General features: G+C 41.7%; 1 long non-coding RNA gene across 1 annotated transcript in view; it reads left to right on the top strand.

Annotated features, from left to right (window-relative positions):
- Positions 1–6,264, top strand: part of LOC103691511 (uncharacterized) — a 131,590-nt gene extending 125,326 nt beyond the window's left edge. Inside the window, exon 4 of the long non-coding RNA XR_015671281.1 lies at positions 6,145–6,264. This is a non-coding gene — a long non-coding RNA (uncharacterized LOC103691511). The remainder of the gene's footprint in view (positions 1–6,144) is intronic.
- The last annotated feature ends 7,003 nt before the right edge of the window (positions 6,265–13,267 follow it).

Genomic DNA, 13,267 nt, shown 5'->3' with positions numbered 1-13,267 from the left:
GGCTCCTGTCGGTCTGCACTTCTTTGCTTCATCCATCTTGTCTAATTGGGTGGCTGTGTATGTATGGGCCACATGTGGGGCAGGCTCTGAATGGGTGTTCCTTCAGTCTCTGTTTTAATCTTTGCCTCTCCCTTCCCTGCCAAGGGTATTCTTTTTCCTCATTTAAAGAAGGAGTGAAGCATTCACATTTTGATCATCTGTCTTGAGTTTCGTTTGTTCTAGGGATCTAGGGTAATTCAAGCATTTGGGCTAAAAGCCACTTATCAATGAGTGGATACCATGTATGTCTTTCTGTGATAGGGTTAGCTCACTCAGGATGATATTTTCCAGTTCCAACCATTTGCCTACGAATTTCATAAACTCGTTGTTTTTGATAGCTGAGTAATATTCCATTGTGTAGATGTACCACATTTTCTGTATCCATTCCTCTGTTGAAGGGCATCTGGGTTCTTTCCATTTTCTGGCTATTATAAATAAGGCTGCAATGAACATAGTGGAGCACGTGTCTCTTTTATAAGTTGAGGCATCTTTTGGGTATATGCCCAAGAGAGGTATAGCTGGATCCTCAGGCAGTTCAATGTCCAATTTTCTGAGGAACCTCCAGACTGATTTCCAGAATGGTTTTACCAGTCTGCAATCCCACCAACAATGGAGGAGTGTTCCTCTTTCTCTGCATCCTCGCCAGCATCTGCTGTCACCTGAGTTTTGGATCTTAGCCATTCTCACTGGTGTGAGGTGAAATCTCAGGGTTGTTTTGATTTGCATTTCCCTTATGACTAAAGATGTTGAACATTTCTTTGGGTGTTTCTCAGCCATTCGGCATTCCTCAGCTGTGAATTCTTTGTTTAGCTCTGAACCCCATTTTTTAATAGGGTTATTTGTTTCCCTGCGGTCTAACTTCTTGAGTTCTTTGTATATTTTGGAAATAAGGCCTCTATCTGTTGTAGGATTGGTAAAGATATTTTCCCAATCTGTTGGTTGCCGTTTTGTCCTAACCACCGTGTCCTTTGCCTTACAGAAGCTTTGCAGTTTTATGATATCCCATTTGTCGATTCTTGATCTTAGAGCATAAGCCATTGGTGTTTTGTTCAGGAAATTTTTTCCAGTGCCCATGTGTTCCAGATGCTTCCCTAGTTTTTCTTCTATTAGTTTGAGTGTGTCTGGTTTGATGTGGAGGTCCTTGATCCACTTGGACTTAAGCTTTGTACAGGGTGATAAGGATGGATCGATCTGCATTCTTCTACATGTTGCCCTCCAGTTGAACCAGCACCATTTGCTGAAAATGCTATCTTTTTTCCATTGGATGGTTTTGGCTCCTTTGTCAAAAATCAAGTGACCATAGGTGTGTGGGTTCATTTCTGGGTCTTCAATTCTATTCCATTGGTCTATCTGTCTGTCTCTGTACCAATACCATGCAGTTTTTATCACTATTGCTCTGTAATACTGGTTGAGTTCAGGGATAGTGATTCCCCCTGAAGTCCTTTTATTGTTGAGGATAGCTTTAGCTATCCTGGGTTTTTTGTTATTCCAGATGAATTTGCAAATTGTTCTGTCTAACTCTTTGAAGAATTGGATTGGTATTTTGATGGGGATTGCATTGAATCTGTAGATTGCTTTTGGTAAAATGGCCATTTTTACTATATTAATCCTGCCAATCCATGAGCATGGGAGATCTTTCCATCTTCTGAGGTCTTCTTCAATTTCTTTCCTCAGTGTCTTGAAGTTCTTATTGTACAGATCTTTTACTTGCTTGGTGAAAGTCACACCGAGGTACTTTATATTATTTGGGTCTATTATGAAGGGTGTCGTTTCCCTAATTTCTTTCTCGGCTTGTTTCTCTTTTGTATAGAGGAAGGCAACTGATTTATTTGAGTTAATTTTATACCCAGCCACTTTGCTGAAGTTGTTTATCAGCTTTAGTAGTTCTCTGGTGGAACTTTTGGGATCACTTAAATATACTATCATATCATCTGCAAATAGTGATATTTTGACTTCTTCTTTTCCGATCTGTATCCCCTTGACCTCCTTTTGTTGTCTGATTGCTCTGGCTAGAACTTCAAGAACTATATTGAATAAGTAGGGAGAGAGTGGGCAGCCTTGTGTAGTCCCTGATTTTAGTGGGATTGCTTCAAGTTTCTCTCCATTTAGTTTAATGTTAGCAACTGGTTTGCTGTATATGGCTTTTACTATGTTTAGGTATGGGCCTTGAATTCCTATTCTTTCCAGGACTTTTATCATGAAGGGGTGTTGAATTTTGTCAAATGCTTTCTCAGCATCTAATGAAATGATCATGTGGTTCTGTTCTTTCAGTTTGTTTATATAATGGATCACATTGATGGTTTTCCTTATATTAAACCATCCCTGCATGCCTAGGATGAAGCCTACTTGATCATGGTGGATGATTGTTTTGATGTGCTCTTGGATTCGGTTTGCCAGAATTTTATTGAGTATTTTTGCGTCGATATTCATAAGGGAAATTGATTTGAAGTTGTCTTTCTTTGTTGTGTCTTTGTGTGGTTTAGGTATAAGAGTAATTGTGGCTTCATAGAAGGAATTCGGTAGTGCTCCATCTGTTTCAATTTTGTGGAATAGTTTGGATAATATTGGTATGAGGTCTATGAAGGTTTGATAGAATTCTGCACTAAACCCGTCTGGACCTGGGCTCTTTTTGGTTGGGAGACCTTTAATGACTGCTTCTATTTCCTTAGGAGTTATGGGGTTGTTTAACTGGTTTATCTGTTCCTGATTTAACTTCGATACCTGGTATCTGTCTAGGAAATTGTCCATTTCCTGAAGATTTTCAAGTTTTGTTGAATATAGGTTTTTATAGTAAGATCTGATGATTTTTTGAATTTCCTCTGAATCTGTTGTTATGTCTCCCTTTTCATTTCTGATTTTGTTAATTTGGACACACTCTCTGTGTCCTCTCATTAGTCTGGCTAAGGGTTTATCTATCTTGTTGATTTTCTCAAAGAACCAACTTTTGGTTCTGTTGATTCTTTCTATGGTCCTTTTTGTTTCTACTTGGTTGATTTCAGCTCTGAGTTTGATTATTTCCTGCCTTCTACTCCTCCTGGGTGTATTTGCTTCTTTTTGTTCTAGAGCTTTTAGGTGTGCTGTCAAGCTGCTGACATATGCTCTTTCCTGTTTCTTTCTGCAGGCACTCAGCACTATGAGTTTTCCTCTTAGCACAGCTTTCATTGTGTCCCATAAGTTTGGGTATGTTGTATCTTCATTTTCATTAAATTCTAAAAAGTTTTTAATTTCTTTCTTTATTTCTTCCTTGACCAGGTTATCATTGAGTAGAGCATTGTTCAATTTCCACGTATATGTGGGCATTCTTCCCTTATTGTTATTGAAGACCAGTTTTAGGCCGTGGTGGTCCGATAGCACGCATGGGATTATTTCTATCTTTCTGTACCTGTTGAGGCCCGTTTTTTGACCAATTATATGGTCAATTTTGGAGAAAGTACCGTGAGGAGCTGAGAAGAAGGTATATCCTTTTGCTTTAGGATAGAATGTTCTATAAATATCCGTTAAGTCCATTTGGCTCATGACTTCTCTTAGTCTGTCGACATCACTGTTTAATTTCTGTTTCCATGATCTGTCCATTGATGAGAGTGGGATGTTGAAATCTCCCAGTATTATTGTGTGAGGTGCAATGTGTGTTTTGAGCTTTAGTAAGGTTTCTTTTACGTATGTAGGTGCCCTTGTATTTGGGGCATAGATATTTAGGATTGAGAGTTCATCTTGGTGGATTTTTCCTTTGATGAATATGAAGTGTCCTTCCTTATCTTTTTTGATGACTTTTAGTTGGAAATTGATTTTACTTGATATTAGAATGGCTACTCCAGCTTGCTTCTTCTGACCATTTGCTTGGAAATTTGTTTTCCAGCCTTTCACTCTGAGGTAGTGTCTGTCTTTGTCTCTGAGGTGTGTTTCCTGTAGGCAGCAGAATGCAGGGTACTCTTTGTGTATCCAGTTTGTTAATCTATGTCTTTTTATTGGGGAGTTGAGGCCATTGATATTGAGAGATATTAAGGAATAGTGATTATTGCTTCCCGTTATATTCATATTTGGATGTGAGGTTATGTTTGTGTGCTTTCATTCTCTTTGTTTTGTTGCCAAGACGATTAGTTTCTTGCTTCTTCTAGGGTATAGCTTGCCTCCTTATGTTGGGCTTTACCATTTATTATCCTTTGTAGTGCTGGATTTGTAGAAAGATACTGTGTAAATTTGGTTTTGTCATGGAATATCTTGGTTTCTCCATCAATGTTAATTGAGAGTTTTGCTGGATACAGTAACCTGGGCTGGCATTTGTGTTCTCTTAGGGTCTGTATGACATCAGTCCAGGATCTTCTGGCCTTCATAGTTTCTGGCGAGAAGTCTGGTGTGATTCTGATAGGTCTCCCTTTATATGTTACTTGACCTTTTTCCCTTACTGCTTTTAATATTCTTTCTTTATTTTGTGTGTTTGGTGTTTTGACAATTATGTGACGGGAGGTGTTTCTTTTCTGGTCCAATCTATTTTGAGTTTTGTAGGCTTCTTGTATGTCTATGGTATCTCTTTTTTTAGGTTAGGGAAGTTTTCTTCTGTGATTTTGTTGAAGATATTTACTGGTCCTTTGAGCTGGGAGTCTTCACTCTCTTCTATACCTATTATCCTTAGGTTTGGTCTTCTCATTGAGTCCTGGATTTCCTGTATGTTTTGGACCAGTAGCTTTTTCCGCTTTACATTATCTTTGACAGTTGAGTCAATGATTTCTATGGAATCTTCTGCTCCTGAGATTCTCTCTTCCATCTCTTGTATTCTGTTGGTGAAGCTTGTATCTACAGCTCCTTGTCTCTTCTTTTGGTTTTCTATATCCAGGGTTGTTTCCATGTGTTCTTTCTTGATTGCTTCTATTTTTATTCCATTTTTAATTCCTTCAACTGTTTGATTGTGTTTTCCTGGAATTCTTTCAGGGATTTTTGTGTCTCCTCTCTATGGGCTTCTACTTGTTTATTTATGTTTTCCTGGAATTCTTTCAGGGACTTTTGTGTCTCCTCTCTATGGGCTTCTACTTTTTTATTTATGTTTTCCTGGAATTCTTTCAGGGATTTTTGCGATTCTTTCAGGCATTTTTGCGATTCCTCTCTGTAGGCTTCTACTTGTTCTCTAAGGGAGTTCTTCACGTCTTTCTTGAAGTCCTCCAGCATCATGATCAAAAATGATTTTGAAACTAGATCTTGCTTTTCTGGTGTGTTTGGATATTCCATGTTTGTTTTGATGGGAGAATTGGGCTCCGATGGTGCCATGTAGTCTTGGTTTCTGTTGCTTGGGTTCCTGCGCTTGCCTCTCGCCATTAGATTATCTCTAGTGTTACTTTGCTCTGCTATTTCTGACAGTGGCTAGACTGTCCTATAAGCCTGTGTGTCAGGGGTGCTGTAGACCTGTTTTCCTGTTTTCTTTCAGCCAGTTATGGGAACAGAGTGTTCTGCTTTCGGGCGTGTAGTTTTTCCTATCTACAGGTCTTCAGCTGTTCCTGTGGGCCTGTGTCCTGAGTTCACTAGGCAGGTCGCTTGGAGTAGGAAGGTTTGTCTTACCTGTGGTCCCGAGGCTCAGGTTTGCTCATGGGGTGTTGCTTATGAGCTCTCCGTGGGGGCAGCAATCAGGAAGATCTGCGCCACCCTTTCCGGGAGCTTCCGTGCACCAGGGTTCCAGATGGCGTTTGGTGTTTTCCTCTGGAATCAGTAATGTGGGCAGAGTGTAGTCTCTTCTGGTTTCCCAGGCGTGTCTGCCTCTCTGAAGGTTTAGCTCTCCCTCCCATGGGATTTGGGTGCAGAGAACTTGTTTATCTGGTCGGTCCCTTCAGGTTCTGGGGGTGTCTCAGACGCAGGGGACCTGCTGCTGCTGTGCCCTTATCCAAGGGAACCCAGAGGCTGTATACAGTTTCCTCTTAGGACAGGGATGTGGGCAGGGGTGGGCAGTGTTGGTGGTCTCTTCCGCTCTGCAGTCTCAGGAGTGCCCACCTGTCCAGGTGGTGAGGTCTCTCTCCCACGGGGTTTGGGAGCAGAGAGCTGCTTCGGGTAGGGATCTGCAGGTTTGGGAATCCCACTAAAAACCCGCATCCTGGCCTTTTGTTTCTTTCTTTTTGTTTCTAGGTTGTGAGGAGGCAAGTCTTTGCTGTGTGCTCCCATCGTGTGTAGTATTGGATGTGTCACCACAGAGTGCCAAGAGACTGTATACTGAAACCCTAATTTCAAATAAAACTTTCCTCTGTATAAGTTTATTATCAAAGGTATTTTCTACTCCTTCCTTAGAAAGTGATCATAAAACTGGAAAATATCATCCTGAGTGAGGTAACCCAATCACAGAAAAACACACATGGTATGCACTCATTGATAAGTGGCTATTAGCCCAAATGCTTGAATTACCCTAGATGCCTAGAACACATGAAACTCAAGACAGATGATCAAAATGTGAATGCTTCACTCCTTCTTTAAATGAGGAAAAAGAATACCCTTGGCAGGGAATAGAGAGGCAAAGATTAAAACAGAGACTGAAGGAACACCCATTCAGAGCCTGCCCCACATGTGGCCCATACATATACAGCCACCCATATAGACAAGATGGATGAAGCAAAGAAGTGCAGGCTGACAGGAGCCGGATGTAGATCGCTCCTGAGAGACACAGCCAGAATACAGCAAATACTGAACTGAGAATAGGACCCCCGTTGAAGGATCAGAGAAAGAACTGGAAGAGATTGAAGGGGCTCGAGACCCCATATGTACAACAATGTCAAGCAACCAGAGCTTCCAGGGACTAAGCCACTACCTAAAGACTATACATGGACTGACCCTGGACTCTGACCCTATAGGTAGCAATGAATAGCCTAGTAAGATCACCAGTGGAAGGGGAAGCCCTTGGTCCTGCTAAGACTGAACCCCCAGTGAACTAGACTGGTGGGGGGAGGGCGGCAATGGGGGGAGGGTTGGGAGGGGAACACCCATAAGGAAGGGGAGGGGAGGGATTAGGGGGATGTTGGCCCAGAAACAGGGAAAGGGAATAACATTCGAAATGTAAATAAGAAATACTCAAGTTAATAATAATAATAATAATAATAATAATAATAATAATAAAACTAAAGTGATCATAAAGTGCTTCTATGTGTGATTCCTGTACAAGCCTGCCAACTTGAGTTTGATGTTTAGAACCCATGTAAAAAGTCACATCCATGATGTGAACTGGCAATTCCACTATTTCTACAGTGAGTTAGAAGTGGAAACATTAAAATTGGTCAGAAAAATTTCAGGTCAGCCAACCAGCAGAATACAAAACACTGAGAGAACTGCATTTAGGCAACAGAGGCAATAAAGGAGACTCTGCTTCTCAACAAGCTGGAAGATAAGACCTGATTTCTAATATGTTCTCTGACCTCTATACACACACTATTGTGGCACACATGTACTACAGCAAGCACTTTCAAAGACCCAAACACAAACACCAAAGATACTACAAAACAAAAAGGAAGCTAAATTTATATGCTATGAAGAATTTTGTTAAAGTACTTAGTTATTGATTAGATGGATACTTTCAGTGGCAGGTGAACATTGTAATTGCTTGAATATTGATTTTTCAATGGCTTCTAACTTACACGAGTATTGTTTACAGAATATTTAGAAAAACAGTTATTTTTATTTAGATAATGAAATACAAAGATTATTTTCTATCTATGCCTATGGTCTGGTTTATCTCTAAGAAATTTGCTTGAAACTTACTTTTACATCATACTTTTTTCTTGTATCATTGACAAAATGCTCAAGGTATATTATTCGTCAAGGACATATTTCACTATATGTGAAACACTTGCTCAAGTTTTATTTTAAATCATTCAGTTTCTACCACAATAGAATGACCATACTCCAAGTTCAAGTAGTATAAAAGAGTTTATAATAAGATGTTGCACCTTGCCTGCTTGCTTGTCAGGAACTCTCCCTCTCACGTTTTTTTTTTTTATTATTATTATTAACTTGAGTATTTCTTATATACATTTCGATGTTATTCCCTTTCCCGGTTTCCGGGCAAACATCCCCCTTCCCCCTCCCCTTCCTTATGGGTGTTCCCCTCCCAACCCTCCCCCCATTGCCGCCCTCCCCCCCATAGTCTAGTTCACTGGGGGTTCAGTCTTAGCAGGACCCAGGGCTTCCCCTTCCACTGGTGCTCTTACTAGGATATTCATTGCTACCTATGAGGTCAGAGTCCAGGGTCAGTCCATGTATAGTCTTTAGGTAGTGGCTTAGTCCCTGGAAGCTCTGGTTGCTTGACATTGTTGTACATATGGGGTCTCGAGCCCCTTCAAGCTCTTCCAGTTCTTTCTCTGATTCCTTCAACGGGGGACCTATTCTCAGTTCAGTGGTTTGCTGCTGGCATTCGCCTCTGTATTTGCTGTATTCTGGCTGTGTCTCTCAGGAGCGATCTACATCCGGCTCCTGTCGGTCTGCACTTCTTTGCTTCATCCATCTTGTCTAATTGGGTGGCTGTATATGTATGGGCCACATGTGGGGCAGGCTCTGAATGGGTGTTCCTTCAGTCTCTGTTTTAATCTTTGCCTCTCCCTTCCCTGCCAAGGGTATTCTTTTTCCTCATTTAAAGAAGGAGTGAAGCATTCACATTTTGATCATCCGTCTTGTTCACTCTCACGTTTTATGAGACCTTTGGTTGATTAATCCCATAATACTATATAATAGCTACTTCTCAAAACACTACTTTAGAAATATCAAAATTGCTTCTATTATGAAGATGTGTATGTGACTCATACTATTCGGTTTTCTTTTTCTTTTCAGTTAATGAAATAAAGATTAGTCCCTTAGTTCTCGTTGTTCCTTTAAGCCTTGTATAATATATCAAATCTATCTATATCTCTATATATACATATATATCAAATATATATATATATATATACACACACACACATATATACATATATATGCAGCATACATATATCAATTCCGAGATTAACTCTGATTTTGCAACTCTTGATTTTGCAGTTGTTGGTATGGCTACCTTTCCTTTTCAAATGATGTGAGGTATAATTTAATTTCATATTATTGGTGTCAGCTATGTTTATATATAATCCTCTGATCACTTTTCCTTGTGTTATTAACCTACAGGCTGACTTGATATCAGTACACTGTACATTATTTATATCCTTCTGTATGTAGCTATCCAAAGATTTTCTGTATTTGAATAAATATCTCAGGTCTAAGTCAACCCTAAATAAAATGTATTATTATTTTGATGATGTTCATTTCAGAATTGACTGGATCTTTTACTTCAGTTTAGAACTCAGGACTGCTCAAGGATATTCAAATTTTTACATCTCTAGTTTACCCAAGATACTTGCCTGCAGAATTTCTTTCCTAAAATTCTATTGTCAAGACTTTGCTGTGGACGAATCTCAACAAAACTAAAGGTAAAAGTTACCTTGATATTTATTAATCATCCTAAGTCATGCCACTTTGTAACGTGCTTTATGGGCAGTGTTGTGCCTGAAAGTCCATGGAGAATTTCTTCTTGGAGTCTACGGCCTTTCTTTTCTGATGTGGACCAGGTACTTTGTTAAACTGCCACATAACTGCCACTCTGGGCTTTCTTCGTTTTGAAATCCAGAAAGAGTTTACCGATATTCATGTTCCAGTTACCCACCTTTGATTACCCATAAGCACTGAAATGAATTTTCTAATGTGAAAAGAAGCCCTTAGAACTGTGACTATAGCTTACTTGTAGAGTGCTTGCTTTATATGTCTTAGGACCGAAGTTGAATCCCTAATAATCCCCCCCCAAAAAAAAGAAAAGAAAAGAAAGAAAAACAAAGAAATTCTTGTTTTGAGTATTTGAATATCTGCAATATTTTTAATTTATTTTAATTTGTTTATAAACCATCTCGATATAAGGTAGAGATACAATACGGTCTCCATGGAAACGTTTGTCATTGCTCCTTCATCACAAAGCACTTTACTAAAGATTAGAAACTGACATTATTTGAGTTTTGTCTGATACTTTAGAAAATTTAATTAATTTAATTTCATTTTCAGTATGAATCACTTGATAATAGTTTTATTTCATCAACATCATCAAGTGCACTTAGGCTATGCATAGTATGTATGTTTAATATGTTTGTGTGTAAAAAGAGCATTTAACACAATTAATATTAATGGGTATAAAATATGTCTCCTGACCCAGATAATTCAGAATATATTGTGATAGCCACTCTACTTGGTTGCATCACATTTTATGTTATGTTTATTTTATAGTTTATTTACTTATTTATTTTTACACTCCAGATTTTATTCCCCTCTTGGTCCACCTTTTGACTGTTACACATCCTGTACCTCCTCTCTGCGCCTCCCCCACCCCCCAGAATGTCCCCACCCCATCCACCCCACCAGATCTCTAAACTCCTTGGGGCCTCCAGTCTCTTGAGGGTTAGGTGCATCTTCTCTGACTGAACTCAGACCCAGAAGTCCTCTTCTGTATATGTGTTGGAGGCCTTATCTCAGTGGTGTATGCTGCCTGATTGGTGATCCAGTGTCTGAGAGCTCTCGGTGATCCAGGTTAATTGAGACTGCTGGTCCTCTTACAGGGTCGACTTCCTCCTCAGCTTCCTCCAGATTTTCCCTAATTCAACCACAGGTGTCAGCAGTTCATTGGTTGGGTGCACATATCTGCATCTGACTCAGTTGCTTGTTGGATCTTTTGGAGGGCAGTTGTGATAGGTCTCTTTTTGTGAGTGCCCCATAGCCTCAGTAATAGTATCAGGCCTTGAGGCCTCCCCTTGAGCTGGATCCCACTTTGGACTTCTTTTCCTCAGGCACTTCTCCATTTCCATCCCTGCTGTTCTCCCAGGTCTCTGGTACATTCCGGGGTGTCCTGACAACCTCCTTCCTCTTGAGGTCACCTGTTTCCATTCTTTCTGCTGGCCCTCAGGGCTTCAGTCCTCCCTGCCTTCCCAATAGCAGATCATGTTCCCCTCTCCCCCTACCCCCATTCCCTTCCCCTCCCAGATCCCTCCCTTCCTTATTTATTATTTGTCACACACACACACACACACACACACACACACACACACACACACACAGAGCTACCACCACCACTACTGAAGATCTCATCTTGGAAATTGTAGTATGTCACAGTGTGTCCCCATAGTATTCTCCTTTGTCCACACATCTTCACTTGCGCATGTACAGTGAGTCATTGATCTGCCTCGAGATCTCTGGCTTTTCGTAATACCATCAATATCCAGACTTTTCCTAGTTATCCTGTTCTTGTCCTGTATTATGGAGATCTTGCAGCTTTGGAATAACAATGGTGGCTATTTCACTTGTCATAACAGTTCACAGATAATGTAGAATTTGGGGTGGGCCAATTCAAAGGCTGGGATCTGTGCATGGATGGTAGCTGAGCTGTTTATCTACCTTCTTTTTCTTTTCTTTTTTTTTTTTTAACCTTCTTTTTCTTATTTGCGCCACCAGTTGAGAGCTCTCCAGAACTGCTCAGGCTAGGCAGCACAATGCCACCATTGGCAGGAGGCAATGCTCTCTAGCCCTTAGGGCTAGCTCACAGGCATCCAGGCTTCCAGAGCCAGCTCCAGTGTGGCCCTGTCAAGGTATGGAGCCTTGTCTCTCCCAAGTGCTGCAGCCTTGCCTTGTTCTCCTGCATCTCCTATTCTTGGAGATGCCTCCCCTGTGCCTTCCTCATCAGGGCCAGCTCCATTGTGTTTCCCAGGTGAGGAGTAAGACCTACTCTCCTGGTTACTGCAGGTGGAGAGGAGAGGTTCGGGGTGGTATTTATATCCACACCCCATGTCATCCCAGAGGGGTGGCAGGGCCAGCTCTCCCTTGCTCTGTCTTGGCTGACTCACCTGCTCCTCCTTGACCAGGGTCCACTCTCCCAATGCTGGAGCTGGCAATGGACAGGGACACCCAATCTCATGACCTTGGGGTCAATCTCTGCTGCAGATTGTAAGGGGAGGGAGGGGCATCACCCAAGCACCCATGCTACCTCAAAGCAGACAAAAGGAGGGTGAGCTCTCCTGTGCTTTGCCCTTGGGGCTGGTTCACCCCCTCCCAGCACCAGAATGGTCAGCTCTGTGGTGCTATTTAGATGAGGTACAGGGATTGCCCTCCTTAGTGCTACATTTGGTGAGGCACAGGTATGGATCTCAGGAGCTCACAACCCTGTGAGCAACTCTCTGACTGCTAGAGGTGGTGAGAAACGGAAGGGAAGATCACCTCCGTACCCATGCTACCCTAGGGCAGATAAGTGTGTGTGTGTGTGTGTGTGTGTGTGTGTGTGTGTGTGCGCGCACGCGCGCGTGTGCATGTGTTCAGCTCTCACACACTCCCACCCTGAGGCCAACTCAACTATATTGTAGCCACCAGGGCCATCTCCCCTGTGCTGTCCAGGTAAGGTATGGTGCTGCCTCTGGTGAAATGTGGGGCCAGCTCTCCAGAGCACCATAGCCAGTAAGGAGTAGAGCCAGTTCTGCACAGTTGCTGGACATCCACGTGGTCCCCTGTGACTACCCCTACCAGGGATGTCCCCATCTTCTCTAGTGGTAATATCGGCCAAAAAATTCACACTGATCCATGCCATTGACTCAGATGTGGCCCTCAGTAGCCACTCTGGCTGGAACCTAACTATGGTCCAAGGTAGTGGAGCTGGTCACTCACAGCAGGCTACTTCTTTTCATCCTTGAGATTCCAGTTCAGTCTCTCTCCACACTGCTCAAGCTGGTCCACTTCTTTTTCTTCCTCATCTGACCACCAGGTACTCGGACATTGTGGTGGCTCCCACTTTAATCTGACCATGGCAGGTCCTGGGTAACGTCCTCCATCTATGCTACAAGGCGTGGTGGCAATCAAGTATCTATGCCCCTCCTGTGCCAACTTCCTTTTATTTCTTTAACCCCTGAAAGGTTTTGTATTTGCGTGTTTGTTTTTAATTCCTTGTTCTGTTACTTGATTGCACATCGACCTCACTGAGATAGAACGCGTGTGTGAATGGCAGCCATCTTGGCTGCTAACCTCACCAAGATGGAAGCAGTCACGTGACCTACTTTTCCAGGTCGTTTTTTGTTCTCTGTATACTACCCTCTAGAGGGCTAGATCTGTGCTATGAACTGGAGGACAGGTCTGTAGATAGCACGGTAGTCCACTGGTCTCTATTTCTCTTCCTACTCTGGGTTGCTTGGATTTAATTTGATTTGATTTTTATGAGTTCTAG

This window comes from Rattus norvegicus, chromosome 2, assembly GCF_021556685.1.
Source record: "Rattus norvegicus strain SHRSP/BbbUtx chromosome 2, alternate assembly SHRSP_T2T, whole genome shotgun sequence".
NCBI lineage: Eukaryota > Metazoa > Chordata > Mammalia > Rodentia > Muridae > Rattus > Rattus norvegicus.
Note: the sequence above shows the minus strand (reverse complement) of the source record. Positions and strands in the feature narration are given on the sequence as shown.